Source organism: Salvelinus fontinalis, chromosome 26, assembly GCF_029448725.1.
Source record: "Salvelinus fontinalis isolate EN_2023a chromosome 26, ASM2944872v1, whole genome shotgun sequence".
NCBI lineage: Eukaryota > Metazoa > Chordata > Actinopteri > Salmoniformes > Salmonidae > Salvelinus > Salvelinus fontinalis.
The window spans coordinates 7,580,899-7,599,648 of record NC_074690.1 but is presented as its reverse complement, the minus strand read 5'-3'; the positions used below and the strand labels follow the sequence as shown (position 1 = coordinate 7,599,648).

At 41.7% G+C, this 18,750-nt stretch overlaps 1 pseudogene; it reads left to right on the top strand.

Annotated features, from left to right (window-relative positions):
- The first annotated feature begins 9,069 nt into the window (after positions 1-9,069).
- Positions 9,070-18,750, top strand: part of LOC129824571 (deoxynucleoside triphosphate triphosphohydrolase SAMHD1-like) — a 33,083-nt pseudogene continuing 23,402 nt past the window's right edge.

Sequence of the window (18,750 nt, the reverse complement as noted above, 5' to 3'; positions counted from 1 at the left end):
ACTTGTTATATAAAGACCTGACTGGGTCCAACACCCCACAGTATGACTTGTTATATTGTTATATAAAGACCTGACTGGGTCCAACACCCCACAGTATGACTTGTTATATAAAGACCTGACTGGGTCCAACACCCCACAGTATGACTTGTTATATTGTTATATAAAGACCTGACTGGGTCCAACACCCCACAGTATGACTTGTTATATTGTTATATAAAGACCTGACTGGGTCCAACACCCCACAGTATGACTTGTTATATAAAGACCTGACTGGGTCCAACACCCCACAGTATGACTTGTTATATTGTTATATAAAGACCTGACTGGGTCCAGCACCCCACAGTATGACTTGTTATATTGTTATATAAAGACCTGACTGGGTCCAACACCCCACAGTATGACTTGTTATATAAAGACCTGACTGGGTCCAACACCCCACAGTATGACTTGTTATATAAAGACCTGACTGGGTCCAACACCCCACAGTATGACTTGTTATATAAAGACCTGCCTGGGTCCAGCACCCCACAGTATGACTTGTTATATAAAGACCTGACTGGGTCCAACACCCCACAGTATGACTTGTTATATTAAGACCTGACTGGGTCCAGCACCCCACAGTGTAACTTGTTATATAAAGAGAGAGAAAGAAAGAGAGAAAGAGAGAATTAGAGAGAGCATACTCAAATTCACACAGGACACCGGATAAGACAGGAGAAGTACTCCAGATATAACAAACTGACCCTATCACCCTGACACATAAACTATTGCAGCATAAATACTGGAGGCTGAGACAAGATGGGTCGGGAGACACTGTACATACCTACACGTACGCTACGGTCACAAGACGCAGGCCTCCTTACTGTCCCTAGAATTTCTAAGCAAACAGCGGGAGGCAGGGCTTTCTCCTATAGATCTCCATTTTTATGGAACGGTCTGCCTACCCATGTGAGAGACGCAGACTCGGTCTCAACCTTTAAGTCTTTATTGAAGACTCATCTCTTCAGTAGGTCCTATGATTGAGTGTAGTCTGGCCCAGGAGTGTGAAGGTGAACGGAAAGGCACTGGAGCAACGAACCGCCCTTGCTGTCTATGCCTGGCCGGTTCCCCTCGCTCCACTGGGATTCTCTGCCGCTAACCCTGTTACAGGGGCTGAGTTACTGGCTTACTGGTGCTCTTCCATGCCGTCCCTAGGAGGGGTGCGTCACTTGAGTGGGTTGAGTCACTGACGTGATCTTCCTGTCCGGGTTGGCACCCCCTCCTTGGGTTGTGCCGTGGAGGAGATCTTTGTGGGCTATACTCGGCCTTGTCTCAGGATGGTAAGTTGGTGGTTGAAGATATCCCTCTAGTGGTGTGGGGGCTGTGCTTTGGCAAAGTGGGTGGGGTTATGTCCTGCCTGTTATGTCCTGCCTGTCGGACAGGGCCACAGTGTCTCCCGACCCATCTTGTCTCAGCCTCCAGTATTTATGCTGCAATAGTTTATGTGTCAGGGTGATAGGGTCAGCCTGTTATATCTGGAGTATTTCATATCTGGAGTATGCTCCCTCTAATTCTTTCTTTCTTTCTCTCTCTCGGAGGAAATGAGCCCTAGGACCATGCCTCAGGACTACCTGGCCTGATGACTCCTTGCTGTCCCCAGTCCACCTGGTCGTGCTGCTGCTCCAGTTTCAACTGTTCTGCCTGCGGCTATTGAACCCTGACCTGTTCACCAGACGTGCTACCTGTCCCAGACCTGCTGTTTTCAACTCTCTAGAGACAGCAGGATCGGTAGAGATACTCTGAATGATCGGCTATGAAAAGCCAACTGACATTTACACCTGAGGTGCTGACCTGTTGCACCCTCGACAACCACTGTGATTATTATTATTATTAGGGCTTTATAAATACATTTGATTTGATTTAGATGTACTGTGTCACTGTGTGTTGACAGCCTGGTTTCATAGACTAGATGCACTGTGTATAGACAGCCTGGTCTCATAGACTAGATGCACTGTGTCACTGTGTGTAGACAGCCTGGTTTCATAGACTAGATGTACTGTGTCACTGTGTGTTGACAGCCTGGTTTCATAGACTAGATGCACTGTGTCACTGTGTGTAGACAGCCTGGTCTCACAGACTAGATGCACTGTGTCACTGTGTGTAGACAGACTGGTTTCACAGACTAGATGTACTGTGTCACTGTGTATAGACAGCCTGGTCTCACAGACTAGATGTACTGTGTCACTGTGTATAGACAGCCTGGTCTCACAGACTAGATGCACTGTGTCACTGTGTGTAGACAGCCTGGTCTCACAGACTAGATGTACTGTGTCACTGTGTGTAGACAGACTGGTTTCACAGACTAGATGTACTGTGTCACTGTGTATAGACAGCCTGGTCTCACAGACTAGATGTACTGTGTCACTGTGTATAGACAGCCTGGTCTCACAGACTAGATGCACTGTGTCACTGTGTGTAGACAGCCTGGTCTCACAGACTAGATGCAGACTAGATGCAGTGTCACTGTGTGTAGACAGCCTGGTCTCACAGACTAGATGCAGACTAGATGCATTGTGTCTCTGTGTGTAGACAGCCTGGTCTCACAGACTAGATGTACTGTGTCACTGTGTGTAGACAGCCTGGTCTCACAGACTAGATGCACTGTGTCACTGTGTATAGACAGCCTGGTCTCACAGACTAGATGCAGACTAGATGCATTGTGTCACTGTTTGTAGACAGTCTGGTCTCATTGTAAATGTAAATCCAGGACACTCAGATTAGTATGATATGTTATGTTTGTATGATTACATAAGACAGAAGGTTACTTAAAGGTGCAATATGCAGAAATCGCTCCTCCATTTGCTGGTTGCTAAAATTCTAATGGTCTGCCTAATTTCAGTTTGTGACAAAACAAGCAGTAATTGTGCATATAGAACACATCTACAGCTGAGTAGACTTGCTTTAAATTAGAAATTAAAGAGCTTTAACCTCTCTTGGGTATGTGGGACGTTAGCATCCCCCCTCTTCAACAGCCAGTGAAACTGCTGGGCGCCAAATTCAAATACAGAAATACTCATTATAAAAATTCAGAAAACAAAACATATTTTACATATGTTTAAAGATGAACGTCTTGTGAATCCAACCACGGTGTCAGATTTAAAAAATGCTTTACGGCGAAAGCATACCTTACGATTATTTGAGAACATAGCCCACTAGACAATTCATTACAAACAGTAACCAGCCAAGTAGAACAGAGTCAGAGTCAGAAATAGAGATAAAATGAATCCCTTACCTTTGATGATCTTCATATGGTTGCACTCAGCAGACATTCATTTACTCAATAAATGTTTATTTTGTTTGATAAAGTCTCTTTATATACAAAAACCTCAGTTTTGTTTGCGCGTTTTCTTCAGTAATCCACAGGCTCAAACGTAGTCAAAACAGGAAGTCAAAAAAAATCCAAATTGTATCCATAAAGTTCATAGAAACATGTCAAACGATGTTTATATTCAAGCCTCAGGTTGTTTTTAGCCTAAATAATCGATAATATTTCAACCGGACAATAACGTCGTCAATTTAAAAGGTAAACAAGAATTGCTCTCTTGCTGTCGATGAAATAGCTCTGCGACACTTTAGTGTCCAGTCATTCCGAATGCTCTTATTCCCTCTTTTTCAGAATACAAGCCTGAAACTATTTCTAAAGACTGTTGACATCTAGTGGAAGGCATAGATACTGCAGTTTGAGTCCTAAGTCAATGGATACTGTAATGGCATTGAATAGAAAACTACAAAACACCCCAAAAAACTACTTCCTGAATGGATTTCTCAGGTTTTCACCTACCAAATCAGTTATGTTATACTCACAGACACTATATTAACAGTTTTGGAAACTTTAGAGTGTTTTCTATCCAAATCTACCAGTTATATGCATATAATATCTTCTGGGCCCAAGAAGCAGGCAGTTTAACTTCTTGCCGCACGGATCCCTTTAGCGGGATAATTTTCGTAAACAACCGCTGAATTGCAGAGTGCCAAATTCAAAAGAAATACTAAAAATATTTATAATCATGAAATCACAAGTGAAATATACCAAAACACAGCTTAGCTTGTTTTTAATCCACCTATCGTGTCAGATTTTGAAAATATGCTTTACAGCGAAAGCAATCCAAGCGTTTGTGAGTTTATCAATCACTAGACAAAACAGTAAGAACAGCTAGCCGCAAATTAGCTTGGTCACGAAAGTCAGAAAAGCAATAAAATTAATCGCTTACCTTTCTTCGGATAGTTGCACTCACGAGACTCCCAGTTACACAATAAATGTTATTTTTGTTCGAAAAAGATTAGTTTTATAACCAAAAACCGCCATTTGGTTTGCACGTTATGTTCAGAAAACCACAGGCTCGTTCCGGTCCTGAAAGGCAGACGAAAATTCCAAAAAGCATCTGTAATGTTCGTAGAAACATGTCAAACGTTTTTATAATCAATCATCAGGTTGTTTTTAACATACATAATCGATAATATTTCAACCGGACGGTAAACTATTCAATACTACAGCGAAAGAAAATGTCGAGCTACCCCTCTCGCGTGCCGGAACTTATCAAAGGACACCTGACGCGTTTTGAAAAATCTTGCTCTTTTTTCAAAATAAAAGCTTGAAACTATGTCTAAAGCCTGGTCACAGCCTGAGGAAGCCATTGGAAAAGGAATCTGGTTGATACCCCTTTAAATGGAGGAGGGGCAGGCAATGGAATAGGGGTTTTTCCAAATAAAAGGCACTTCTGGGTTGGATTTCCTCAGGTTTTCGCCTGCAAAATCAGTTCTGTTATACTCACAGACAATATTTTGACAGTTTTGGAAACTTTAGAGTGTTTTCTATCCTAATCTGTCAATTATATGCATATTCTAGCATCTGGACCTGAGAAATAGTCCGTTTACCTTCGGAACGTTATTTTTCCAAACATAAAAATTCTGCCCCCTAGCTGAAAGAAGTTAAATTGGGCATTTCATCCAAAATTCTGAATGCTGCCGCCTACCCTGGTGAAGTTAACTCAATGTTTCTATGTGAATTTGTTCTGGTCGCCCAACAAGTTACGTTTTGCAGGGGTTAGGCAAAAACATATTGTATGTTTCTAGGCTAAAATATATGAGGTGCTCCGTGTTCCTGCTGATAGCAGGCCTTAACCTGGATGCTGGGAAACGTCCTGCCTTGGAGTATGGTATCTATCTTGGAAATCAGATGACAAACCTGCATGGATTAGCAAGAGAAAATTGGTAGGTGTATTTAGACAATTGTAGTCATGACAGCTACAGTTTAAACCAGAGTATACAGGTTCCATTACTCTACTAACACTTCAGACAACTAATTGTTGTCAAGACAGCTACAGTTTACACTCTTTAAGGATTCACATGTGAGGTCATGTGCTAAACAATCAAAGATGACAAGACTACGTTTATCGACAAGTCTGTAGACAGTTGTCACTGTGCTAAACAGAGTGAGTACAGTACTGTGTTGATTTGATTTGATCGGTCTGTAGACAGTTGTCACTGTGCTAAACAGAGTGAGTACAGTCCTGTGTTGATTTGATTTGATCGGTCTGTAGACAGTTGTCACTGTGCTAAACAGAGTGAGTACAGTCCTGTGTTGATTTGATTTGATCGGTCTGTAGACAGTTGTCACTGTGCTAAACAGAGTGAGTACAGTACTGTGTTGATTTGATTTGATCGGTCTGTAGACAGTTGTCACTGTGCTAAACAGAGTGAGTACAGTACTGTGTTGATTTGATTTGATCGGTCTGTAGACAGTTGTCACTGTGCTAAACAGAGTGAGTACAGTACTGTGTTGATTTGATTTGATCGGTCTGTAGACAGTTGTCACTGTGCTAAACAGAGTGAGTACAGTACTGTGTTGATTTGATTTGATCGGTCTGGAGACAGTTGTCACATTGACATCATGAACATATTTTAGTCTGACATCAAATTTTTACTTGTCGTTATGAAAAAGTACGAACACAAAAATGAACCTGCATAATATTAGCAGCCTGGTGGTCCACAATAGCATGACTGGTGTATTTTTCCACACTATGAGGTTGGAATGATACTGAGAAATTGTGAAAACTATGATACCCTCTTAAAGATCGGACCCTTTTTTATAATGTTTGTCTAAAATGACATGCCCAAATCTAACTGCCTGTAGCTCAGGACCTGAAGCAGGGATATGCATTTTCTTGATACCATTTACAACGACGCTTTGAAGTTTGTGGAAATGTGAAATGAATGTAGGAGAATATAACACATTAGATCTGGTAAAAGATAATACAAACCCCAAAAGTTTGTCTTCCTATTTTTGAAATACAAGAGAAAGGCCATAATGTACTATACTATATACATATGTACTACTATGCCCTTTAAGTGTAACACCAGATCCCAAATGAGTGGATTTCGCTAATTTAATCTGTTCACAATGACAGCTTCAAGTGTTTTTAATACTTCATTTGTGGAGGTGAAGATTCTTTCAAAACTAATTTTGAGCATTTATTATGAAAGTTAACTGAAGAGAAAAAGTTTGTTAACCTATATTCTAATTCTAATTGTCTGTTCATCAAAACATGATGAACATCCTCTGTTGTCTGTCTAGAAACGGTGCTGTTACAGATACTGCTTCTGTTTGTCATCATGTGACTGCAAGGGAAGATTAAAACGTGTCATTACCCTTTTCTTTATGTTAGTTTTAATGTGAAAACAAGGTTAATTTAATTATAATTCTGAAGATGAATAAAAACATTTAGGCATTAATAAATACATCGAAGCAAGGTGTTAAGTTGTGAACAGAGTATTAACTCAAACGACTGCAGAGGAAAGCTCAAACCAAGTGTATTCACCCCACTGGACTCTGCATCTATATACCATAGCTTGTACAAAACCAAACAATCATTTATCTGTCAAGACAAAGGTAGGGGTGTGACTTCTCAGAAATGTTCATCTGTTTCCCAGAACTGCCTGTTGGTCTGTTGTTGAGCGGCTGGTATCACTGTCCCACCCATTATCCCCCACGTTGTTCCACCTCCGCTTCTGGGAGGAACCAGGCGGGGCCACAGAGCAGCTAAGTACAGATTCTTCTCCAGTGACGCCAACGTGATACTACCTCTGTTACACTGAACACGTATACTAGATCTAGAGGAACTTGATTTACAAATAGCAGAATGTTCCGTAGGTGTTATGATTGGGGTGATGTGTGTTCCAGCTTCCTATGGCAACAAGGAACACAACTGCTTAACACATTGCATTGGTGTCAACCATACTTTTATTCAGTCTAATCCAGCTGAACCCAGTTATACCTGTTGTAAATGTTGTTTTTATCATAACAAACTGTCTAAAGTTTCCTGACATATATTTGAGACTTTAACAGTTAAATCAGTATTTCTGATATTTTCTTGTTTTGTTTGTTCATCATGTTTTGACCTCCCGACTCCTCCATCTCATCCCACCAACTCTGTCAGTCCACCAGGCCCCACAATGCAGCCTCCACACCGCTGCAGTAGCAGCCACATCTTCCCATCACAAAGCTTCAGTACTAGGCAGCAAAGAGCACTTTGATGTGGATGTTTCATCTGGATACACAGAAGGGATGGATGGATCTGACAGAGAAAAAGAAACAGGTGTAGTGTACAGAATGACTTGATTGATCAATTAATAATACACCAATCTGTTTTAATACATGAAAGAATTTGATTGGTCAAGATACAATACACAAAAACATTTATGGTATGACTAGACTAGTCAAAGTATATGGAATAACTTGAGCAGTAAATGCATGACTTGGACTTTCAACATGAGACAGTCATTCGTTTTTTATCAGTCCTGCCTCTAGTGACACATTGGCCCCTTGTCAGTGGCACTAGGAGTGAAGGGCCCGACAGGCATACTGCAAATTATAATGTAATAACGAGCAATTACTGTAACAACTCAGAATGTAATAACTTAAGGTATAAGGCCCTTTTAGTGTAACAGCTGTTTGAAAAGACCACTTGACATTTAAGACGGTTTTGGTGGGATGGAGTTTTGACCTGCAAAATGTGTTAATATACCAGTAAGATAGAGTCCCAGCTGAACAAAAGATTCCGAATGAGTGCATTTCACACATTTAATCTGTTCACTTTGATGTGTTATCAAGTCTGTTTAATACTTCAAATTGTGAAGGTGGAGGACAAAATGGGGGTAAGATTATTTTAAAACTCACTGAGCATTTTTTATGAAAGTTAACTAAAGAGGTGAAGTTTATGTAAACCTATATTCTTTTTACAAAAGTCTGTTAATCAAACAATCAATAACTTGAAATGGTGCTGTTAAAGATACTGCTTGTGTTTATCATATAAATGCACGAGAAGATTAAAAATATGTCACGAGGCGGGGTGACAACGGTAGATAGCTAGCCGTAAACCGGTAGACAGCGTCCTTCGTCCCGCCGGTCGGCCACTGTTTTTCTGTAGGTCTATTACAGAAGGCGAGTGCAGATGTTTGGCAGGCGGGAGCGAAGGACACTCTCTGCTAGCTAGGTAACTAGCATGCTAGCTAGCACACGGTGTCCCTAACTAGCAAGCTAGCAAGTTAGCTAACACACAGTGTATCTCCAGCCTCCCACCTGCTCTGCTAGTTAACTAAAGAGGTGAGGTTTATGTAAACCTATATTCTTTTTACAAAAGTCTGTTTATCAAACAATCAATAACTTGAAATGGTGCTGTTAAAGATACTGCTTGTGTTTATCATATAAATGCATGAGAAGATTAAAAATATGTCACCGAGGCGGGGTGACAACGGTAGATAGCTAGCCGTAAACCGGTAGACAGTGTCCTTCGTCCCTGCCTGTTGGGCACGGTTTTCTCCGGTACACAGCAGTAGGGAGCAAGGGGTGACACATGTGCTTGCTAACTAGCAAGCTAGCACAAGGTTTAGCAAGCTAGCTGGTTAGCTAGAACATGATGTTTCCCCAGCCTCCCACCTGCTGTGCCATCGGGAAGCGGGAGCGACACATAGACAGTGTCCTCTGCCCCAGCCTCCCACCTGCACAGGGTTTAGCAAGCTAGCTAGAACATGATGTTTCCCCAGCCTCCCACCTGCTGTGCCATCGGGAAGCGGGAGCGACACATAGACAGTGTCCTCTGCCTCCGCCTGTCAGGTACTGTTTTCCCACAGTTCTGTTAATGGCAGTGAGGGCAGGTATTCGGCAGATGGTCGCGAAGGACACTGTACAAAAATAACTCCAATAATACTTTTATTACCCTTTTGACCCACATTCAAAAATCTCACAAGCAAAAGTCGTACTTTTCTCTGAGTTGTAAAAGCAAGCAGACCAGAAACCAGCTACTCTTTAGTTGACTGATGTAGCTGGCAAGGTAACTGATTGACTCAACAGAAAAAAACTACACTAGTGTTTATTCCCACTGTTGAGCTAGTAGTGAAACTGACATGTAACGTTAGCTAACGTTACATCCTGTCTCGACTGTTACAAACAACGTAAATAAGCGAACAAAAAAACACAATAGGCTGGGTGCATGTAAAACGTCCGCCATCTCAAACTGGCATGTAACGTTAGTGTTGTAATGTTTCATCCCGTCTCGACTGAGGTGAATGAACTAGCTAGCTAGTAGCTACCAAAGACAGTTAAGCTCTAGCATCCAGCCTTAGCCTCTAGCTATCTGTCAGATAGGGCAGCAGGTAATCTAGAGCGTTGGGTAAGTTCACGAAAGGTCTCTGGATCTAATTCCCGAACAAATGATGTGAAAAGTCTGTCAATGTGCCCTTGAACAAGAGACTTAACCCGAGCTCTGGATAAGAGTGTCTGCTAAATGATGTAAATAGTGCTGTAACAATAGCAACATCATATTGCTATCTAACAGCTTTCCACAGTTGGTGTACCGTTAGAGCCAGAGCTAGCCAAAAAAGTTTCTAAAGCTGCTATTTATGCCTAAATCACACTAGATCTGAATCAGGCCTGGCACCACGAGGGGGCTAAAGGGGGATTAGCCTGCTCATTTCAAACAGTTTCAATGAATGAGTGACAGGTTGGCGCCAAAAAATTAGCTTATTCCCTCCTGATTCCGTGAATCTTCCAACCGGGTTTTCAAAGAACGTTGGGGAAGTTACCAGATTTTTGCAACTACCTGGGACAGAACTCACTCACGTCTGTGTTATAGACCGAGCTCCCTAAGTAACAATGAGATGACAACTGGGACTGACCGGCTCGATTCGGTCTTTAATGACAGTGAGGGCAGGTATTTGGCAGATGGTAGCGAAGGACACTGTGTAAAAATAACTCCGATAATAGTTTTATTTCCCTTCTGACCCACATTCAAAAGTCTCACAAGCAAAAGTCGTACTTTCTCCCAGATGTAAAGCAAGCAGAGCAGAAACTGGCTACTCTTTAGATGACTGATATAGCTGGCAAGGTAACTTCTGTTTGACTTAACAGAATAAAAACTACACTATTGTTTATTACCAGTGCTGAGCTAGTAGTGAAACAAATTGTATTAGTCACATGCGCCAAAAACAACAGGTGTAGACCATACAGTGAAACGCTTACTTTCGAGCCCCTAACCAACAATGCAGTTTCAAAAATACAGAGATAAGAGATAAAAGTAACAAGTAATTAAAGAGCAGCAGTGAAATAACAATAGCGAGACCATATACAGGGGGATACCGATACAGAGTCAATGTGTGGGGGCATCGGATATTTGAGGTAGTATGTACATGTAGGTAGAGTTATTAAAGTGACTATGCTTAGATGACAACATAGAGTAGCAGTGGTGTAAAGAGGGGGTGGGAGGGGGTGGGGGCACTGCAAATAGTCTGGGTAGTCATTTGACTAGAAGTTCAAGAGTCTTATGGCTTGGGGTAGAAGCTGTTTAGAAGTCTCTTGGACCTAGACTTGGCGCTCTGGTACCACTTGCCGTGCGGTAGCAGAGAGAACAGTCTATGTCTAGGGTGGCTGGGGTCCTTGACAATTTTTAGGGCCTTCCTCTGACACCGCCTGGTATAGAGATCCTGGATTCCCCTCTCTCCACTGGGATTCTCTGCCTCTGACCCTATTACCAGGGCTGAGTCACTGGCTTACTGGTGCTCTTCCATGCCGTCCCTAGGAGGGTTGCGTCACTGACGTGATCTTCCTGTCCGGGTTGGCACCCCCCTTGGGTTGTGCCGTGGAGGAGATCTTTGTGGGCTATACTCGGCCTTGTCTCAGGATGGTAAGTTGGTGGTTGAAGTTATCCCTCTAGTGGTGTGGGGGCTGTGCTTTGGCAAAGTGGGTGGGGTGATGTCCTGCCTGTTTGGCCCTGTCAGGACAGGGCCAAACAGTGTCTCCCGACCCATCTTGTCTCAGCCTTCAGTATTTATGCTGCAATAGTTTGAGTCAGGGTGATAGGGTCAGTCTGTTATATCTGGAGTACTTCTTTCTTATCCGGTGTCCTGTTTGAATTTAAGTATGCTCCCTCTAATTCTTTCTCTCTTTCTTTCTTTCTCTCTCTCGGAGGAACTGAGCCCTAGGACCATGCCTCAGGCCTGCCTGGCCTGATGACTCCTGGCTGTCCCCAGTCCACCTGGTCGTGCTGCTGCTCCAGTTTCAACTGTTCTGCCTGCGGCTATGGAACCCTGACCTGTTCACCAAACGTGCTACCTGTCCCAGACCTGCTGTTTTCAACTGTCTAGAGACAGCAGGATCGGTAGAGATACTCTGAATGATCGGCTATGAAAAGCCAATTGACATTTACACCTGAGGTGCTGACCTGTTGCACCCTCGACAACCACTGTGATTATTATTATTATTAGGGCTTTATAAATACATTTGATTTGATTTAGATGTACTGTGTCACTGTGTATAGACAGCCTGGTCTCACAGACTAGATGCAATGTGTCACTGTGTGTAGACAGCCTGGTCTCACAGACTAGATGCACTGTGTCACTGTGTGTAGACAGCCTGGTCTCACAGACTAGATGCACTGTGTCACTGTGTGTAGACAGCCTGGTCTCACAGACTAGATGCACTGTGTCACTGTGTGTAGACAGTCTGGTCTCACAGACTAGATGCACTAGATGCATTGTGTCACTGTGTGTAGACAGTCTGGTCTCATTGTAAATGTAAATCCAGGACACTCAGATTAGTATGATGTATTATGTTTGTATGATTACATAAGACAGAAGGTTACTTAAAGGTGCAATATGCAGAAATCGCTCCTCCATTTGCTGGTTGCTAAAATTCTTATGGTCTGCCTAATTTCAGTTTGTGACAAAACAAGCAGTAATTGTGCATATAGAACACATCTACAGCTGAGTAGACTTGCTTTAAATTAGAAATTAAAGAGCTTTAACCTCTCTTGGGTATGTGGGACGTTAGTATCCCCCCTCTTCAACAGCCAGTGAAACTGCTGGGTGCCAAATTCAAATACAGAAATACTCATTTTATTTTATTTCACCTTTATTTAACCAGGTAGGCTAGTTGAGAACAAGTTCTCATTTGCAACTGCGACCTGGCCAAGATAAAGCATAGCAGTGTGAACAGACAACAACACAGAGTTACACATGGAGTAAACAATAAACAAGTCAATAACATGGTAGAAAAAAAAGAGAATCTATATACAATGTGTGCAAAAGGCATGAGGTAGGCAATAAATCGAATAATTACAATTTAGCAGATTAACACTGGAGTGATAAATCATCAGATGATCATGTGCAAGAAGAGATACTGGTGTGCAAAAGAGCAGAAAAGTAAATAAATAAAAGCAGTATGGGGGGTGAGGTAGGTAAATTGGGTGGGTAGTTTACAGATGGACTATGTACAGCTGCAGCGATCGGTTAGCTGCTCGGATAGCAGATTTTTAAAGTTGTTGAGGGAGATAAAAGTCTCCAACTTCAGAGATTTTTGCAATTCGTTCCAGTCGCAGGCAGCAGAGAACTGGAAGGAAAGGCGTCCAAATGAGGTTTTGGCTTTAGGGATGATCAGTGAGATACACCTGCTGGAGCGCGTGCTACGGGTGGGTGTAGCCATCGTGACCAGTGAACTGAGATAAGGCGGCACTTTACCTAGCATAGCCTTGTAGATGACCTGGAGCCAGTGGGTCTGACGACGAACATGTAGCGAGTGCCAGCCGACTAGGGCATACAGGTCGCAGTGGTGGGTCGTATAAGGTGCTTTAGTAACAAAACGGATGGTACTGTGATAAACTGCATTATAACATTTCTGAAAACAAAACATATTTTACATAGGTTTAAAGATGAACGTCTTGTGAATCCAACCACGGTGTCAGATTTTAAAATGCCTTACGGCGAAAGCATACCGTACGATTATTTGAGAACATAGCCCACTAGACAATTCATTACAAACAGTAACCAGCCAAGTAGAACAGTCAGAGTCAGAAATAGAGATAAAATTAATCCCTTACCTTTGATGATCTTTATATGGTTGCATTCAGCAGACATTCATTTACTCAATAAATGTTTCTTTTGTTCGATAAAGTCTCTTTATATACAAACACCTCAGTTTTGTTTGGGCTTTTTCTTCAGTAATCCACAGGCTCAAACGCAGTCAAAACAGGAAGACAAAAAAATCCAAATTGTATCCGTAAAGTTCATAGAAACATGTCAAACGATGTTTAAATTCAGGTTGTTTTTAGCCTAAATAATCAATAATATTTCAACCGGACAATAACGTTGTCAATTTAAAAAGGTAAACAAGAATTGCTCTCTCGCTGTCGAGCGCATGAAAAAGCTCTGCGACACTTTAGTGTCCATTCATTCCGAATGCTCTTATTCCCTCTTTTTTCAGAATACAAGCCTGAAACTATTTCTAAAGACTGTTGACATCTAGTGGAAGGCATAGAAACTGCAGTTTGAGTCCTAAGTCAATGGATACTGTAATGGCATTGAATAGAAAACTACAAAACACCCCAAAAAACTACTTCCTGAATGGATTTTTCTCAGGTTTTCGCCTGCCAAATCAGTTCTGTTATACTCACAGACACTATATTAACAGTTTTGGAAACTTTAGAGTTTTCTATCCTAATCTACCAGTTATATGCATATAATATCTTCTGGGCCCAAGAAGCAGGCAGTTTAACTTCTTGCCGCACGGATCCCTTTAGCGGGATCATTTTCGTAAACAACCGCTGAATTGCAGAGCGCCAAATAAAATAAAAATACTAAAAATATTTATAATCATGAAATCACAAGTGAAATATACCAAAACACAGTTTAGCTTGTTGTTAATCCACCTATCGTGTCAGATTTTGAAAATATGCTTTACAGCGAAAGCAATCCAAGCGTTTGTGAGTTTATCAATCACTAGATTGTAGCGGCTAGCTATAAGAACAGCTAGCCGCAAATTAGCTTGGTCACGAAAGTCAGAAAAGCAATCAAGTTAAACTAAAGTGTACAACACCCATTGAATATGGCCGGTAATGAAATTGTTGCCAGCAGAGCTGGTTAGACTGTTTTCATGTTATCCAGAGGTAAATCAATCATCAGTCAAGTGTGCGCTCCGAGAGCAAAACGAGATGGGTGGGGCTAAAGCTTAAGAGGTTGGGAACAATGCTGAATGGGTGTAGACAAAGAGGTGCTCTTCACTAGATACCAAAACATTCAAAGGCCGTTACCAAAACATTCAAAGGCCGTTACCAAAACATTCAAAGGCCGTTACCAAAACATTCAAAGGCCGTTTTATCAAAGTGAGTTTACAAGTTGATCAACTTTCAAACCAGAATTATCCAATATAAAAAACACAATTTCAAAATTTGCTACATAAGACTGAATCCAGGTGGTGAGTCACAAATGACTCAAATTGAGTAACAATAAATCATTTTGGAGAAATCATATGAATTGGCATATTAGGCATAACACAATTTGACGTTGTAAGATGCCAAAATATAGTTTTCGTTATCCTAATTTTGTTTTGTTTTCTGATTGTTTCAGTGCATGCATTCAACAAGGGCATGAGATGAAGGAATGTGGTGTATCAGTGGAGAAAGCTTTGTTTATTTGGGGGTGCCCATGGGGCTGGAGATTGGAGGTGTCCGGTGAGAGAAAGGCAGGTTGAAGTTGCCAGGGTCAGAGTAGTACAGAGTGTCATATGCTGAAGCAGTGAAGAGAGTGGTAGAGGAAGATGGGTACAGGGTGAGGGATCATAATAGGATGAGTAGGCAGAGACCAATAGAGTGGGAGAGGAATAATATGTGCTTCACTAAAGGGGATTTCTTAGCATTCATATTCATGGTTGTTAACTGTACTGCTGAAATAGAATGTCAGTCACAGAAATAGAGGTTGTGGTGGCAGAGAAGTACTTGGTATTGCAAGGTTTTACTGCAGAATATTTTAAATAGTGAAGGTTTCGTGAGGGCTAATAGTTGGCATGGTCATTTTCCCTTTTCTCAATTTTTGTATTAACGCAAGTTCACGTCGGTAGGCTGTGACTGACACTCCATATACAGTAGGTGGGTGGCGCCTAAAAGTTGGCTACGATCCGCCCACCCAATCCCAAAGAAGGGGGTGTGGTTTACCACGAGAGTATTTATTGTGTTACCGGCGCTCTTCTCTTACCGATCAATACGGAAAGGCGAAAGCGTTCCAGAGAAGATTTACCGACTACTGACAGTTACCATTTCAAAACAACGGAGGAGAGACTTTATGCCGGGATGTCGTGGGACATAAGCCAGTGGAGTGTCGAGGACATTTGCAGATACCTGCGTGAGGAAGGTCTCGGCGAATGGGAGGAGAAATTCAGAGGTTCGGTTTTGTGATCACTGTTTTGCATGTCTTCGCCAAATAGCTACATACACATGATATTTGACTGACCAAGCCATTAAATTGTATTATTCACGTGCGCTGAATTCAACAGGTGTAGTAGACCTTACAGTGAAATGCTGAATACAACAGGTGTAGTAGACCTTACAGTGAAATGCTGAATACAACAGGTGTAGTAGACCTCACAGTGAAATGCTGAATACAACAGGTGTAGTAGACCTCACAGTGAAATGCTGAATACAACAGGTGTAGACCTCACAGTGAAATGCTGAATACAACAGTTGTAGACCTCAGTGAAATGCTGAATACAACAGGTATAGTAGACCCCACAGTGAAATGCTGAATACAACAGGTGTAGTAGACCTTACAGTGAAATGCTGAATACAACAGGTGTAGGAGACCTTACAGTGAAATGCTGAATACAACAGGTGTAGTAGACCTCACAGTGAAATGCTGAATACAACAGGTGTAGTAGACCTCACAGTGAAATGCTGAATACAACAGGTGTAGTAGACCTCACAGTGAAATGCTGAATACAACAGGTGTAGTAGACCTCACAGTGAAATGCTGAATACAACAGGTGTAGTAGACCTCACAGTGAAATGCTGAATACAACAGGTGTAGTAGACCTCACAGTGAAATGCTGAATACAACAGGTGTAGACCTCACAGTGAAATGCTGAATACAACAGTTGTAGACCTCACAGTGAAATGCTGAATACAACAGGTATAGACCCCACAGTGAAATGCTGAATACAACAGGTGTAGTAGACCTCACAGTGAAATGCTGAATACAACAGGTGTAGTAGACCTCACTGTGAAATGCTGAATACAACAGGTATAGTAGACCCCACAGTGAAATGCTGAATACAACAGGTGTAGTAGACCTTACAGTGAAATGCTGAATACAACAGGTGTAGTAGACCTTACAGTGAAATGCTGAATACAACAGGTGTAGTAGACCTCACAGTGAAATGCTGAATACAACAGGTGTAGTAGACCTTACAGTGAAATGCTGAATACAACAGATAGACCTTACAGTGAAATGATCGATTTATGTTTAGATGGAGTATTTGGCTGTTTGGATTCCAGAGCCAATTCGACCTTTAAACAGAACATGTAAGGTCCTTGGACTATAAGCAGAGTGGGAAATGAACACCAGCCACCAGCTAAATGTTAGTACATTTTGGCAGGTAGAATGTCTCATATTTCCATCCACATTGACAGGTAGAATGTCTCATATTTCCATCCACATTGACAGGTAGAATGTCTCATATTTCCATCCACATTGGCAGGTAGAATGTCTCATATTTCCATCCACATTGGCAGGTAGAATGTCTCATATTTCCATCCACATTGACAGGTAGAATGTCTCATATTTCCATCCACATTGACAGGTAGAATGTCTCATATTTCCATCCACATTGACAGGTAGAATGTCTCATATTTCCATCCACATTGACAGGTAGAATGTCTCATATTTCCATCCACATTGGCAGGTAGAATGTCTCATATTTCCATCCACATTGACAGGTAGAATGTCTCATATTTCCATCCACATTGGCAGGTAGAATGTCTCATATTTCCATCCACATTGGCAGGTAGAATGTCTCATATTTCCATCCACATTGACAGGTAGAATGTCTCATATTTCCATCCACATTGACAGGTAGAATGTCTCATATTTCCATCCACATTGGCAGGTAGAATGTCTCATATTTCCATCCACATTGACAGGTAGAATGTCTCATATTTCCATCCTCATTGACAGGTGTGTCAGATCTGTAAGAGAAGATTTTCAACATTGCGGTGGTGAAAATGGGGTGGGGTACAGCATAGGTTCAAACTATAGAGACATATGGAGACCCGTTGGAACTCTGATATCCACTACTGTCTATCTGCCGCGCTCTTTTCTTTGAAATCACTTTCAATCAATTACATTCAATAAGTGTTTTAACATTACAAAATATGTGCATGCATTTTCTGTGATTTCTTTATGAATTTTCCCCCCAAAAATGTGTCTGGTAAAATTTGGGCATCCACCAGTCACTATGGTTGGTAGACCAACAAGTAAATTTCCCACCCGACCATAAGGAGTACCATTAGGCTCCTTTAATCCATTATTGGGCTAAGTAACCACCCATCCATCCCCCATCACAGTCTTCCCCTCCTTACTTTCTCTATGCTATCTGTTAGTGCCCAGCATCAAGGTTGATCCAGCCAAATAACTGATTATATCTACTGAAGAGGAACGTTGGTAGACTTGCACATACACAGGAATAATGATCTGTCCTTTATGTTTGGTTTTTCCCCACACAGAGCAACAGATAACAGGAGTGGGGTTACGAGACCTTACAGAGACACATCTGGAGAATATGGGCATAGGGTATGTGTGGTGTGTTTCGCTACTGGGTGTGGTGATTTCGGTATACCAATCTAATGTGCACCTTGTAATTTTGGTTTATTTGTTGTGACAGATTTCTCTTAGTCAATTTGTGATGTTCTGATTTTGGTGTCATGGTTATGAACTGACTCTCTCTCTCTTCAGGCCTCTTGGCCCACGGCTGCAGATTCTGCACTGCCTGAGGAAGCTGATGCAGATTGTAGCAGGGACCAAGGTAGCGCAATAGAGGTTTTAGAGGCACTCTTGGCTGCAGAGACCAAGTGTTGCTCTTTTAATCCGAATTTCTACACATTTTACTGATGGGGCAGAAATACCATTTTAAAGTTTAAAGCTAGTTTCCTGCTATTCTACATATTTGTCATTGGGCTGAGAGAAAAGTTGCAGTTTCACAGTTAATATCCTGCAATTCTACACATTTTACCAGAGTTAACATTATGCCTTGTTCTTATGCTATCTGAGTGACTCAAACATTATTAAAAAATCAACGGAGGCCCCATGCCATGACATTTCAGATTCTCCCTGATTTGTCTAGTTTTTATTTTGGTGATTGTTGGTTCTTGAATATGATCTTATTAAAAAACAATATGG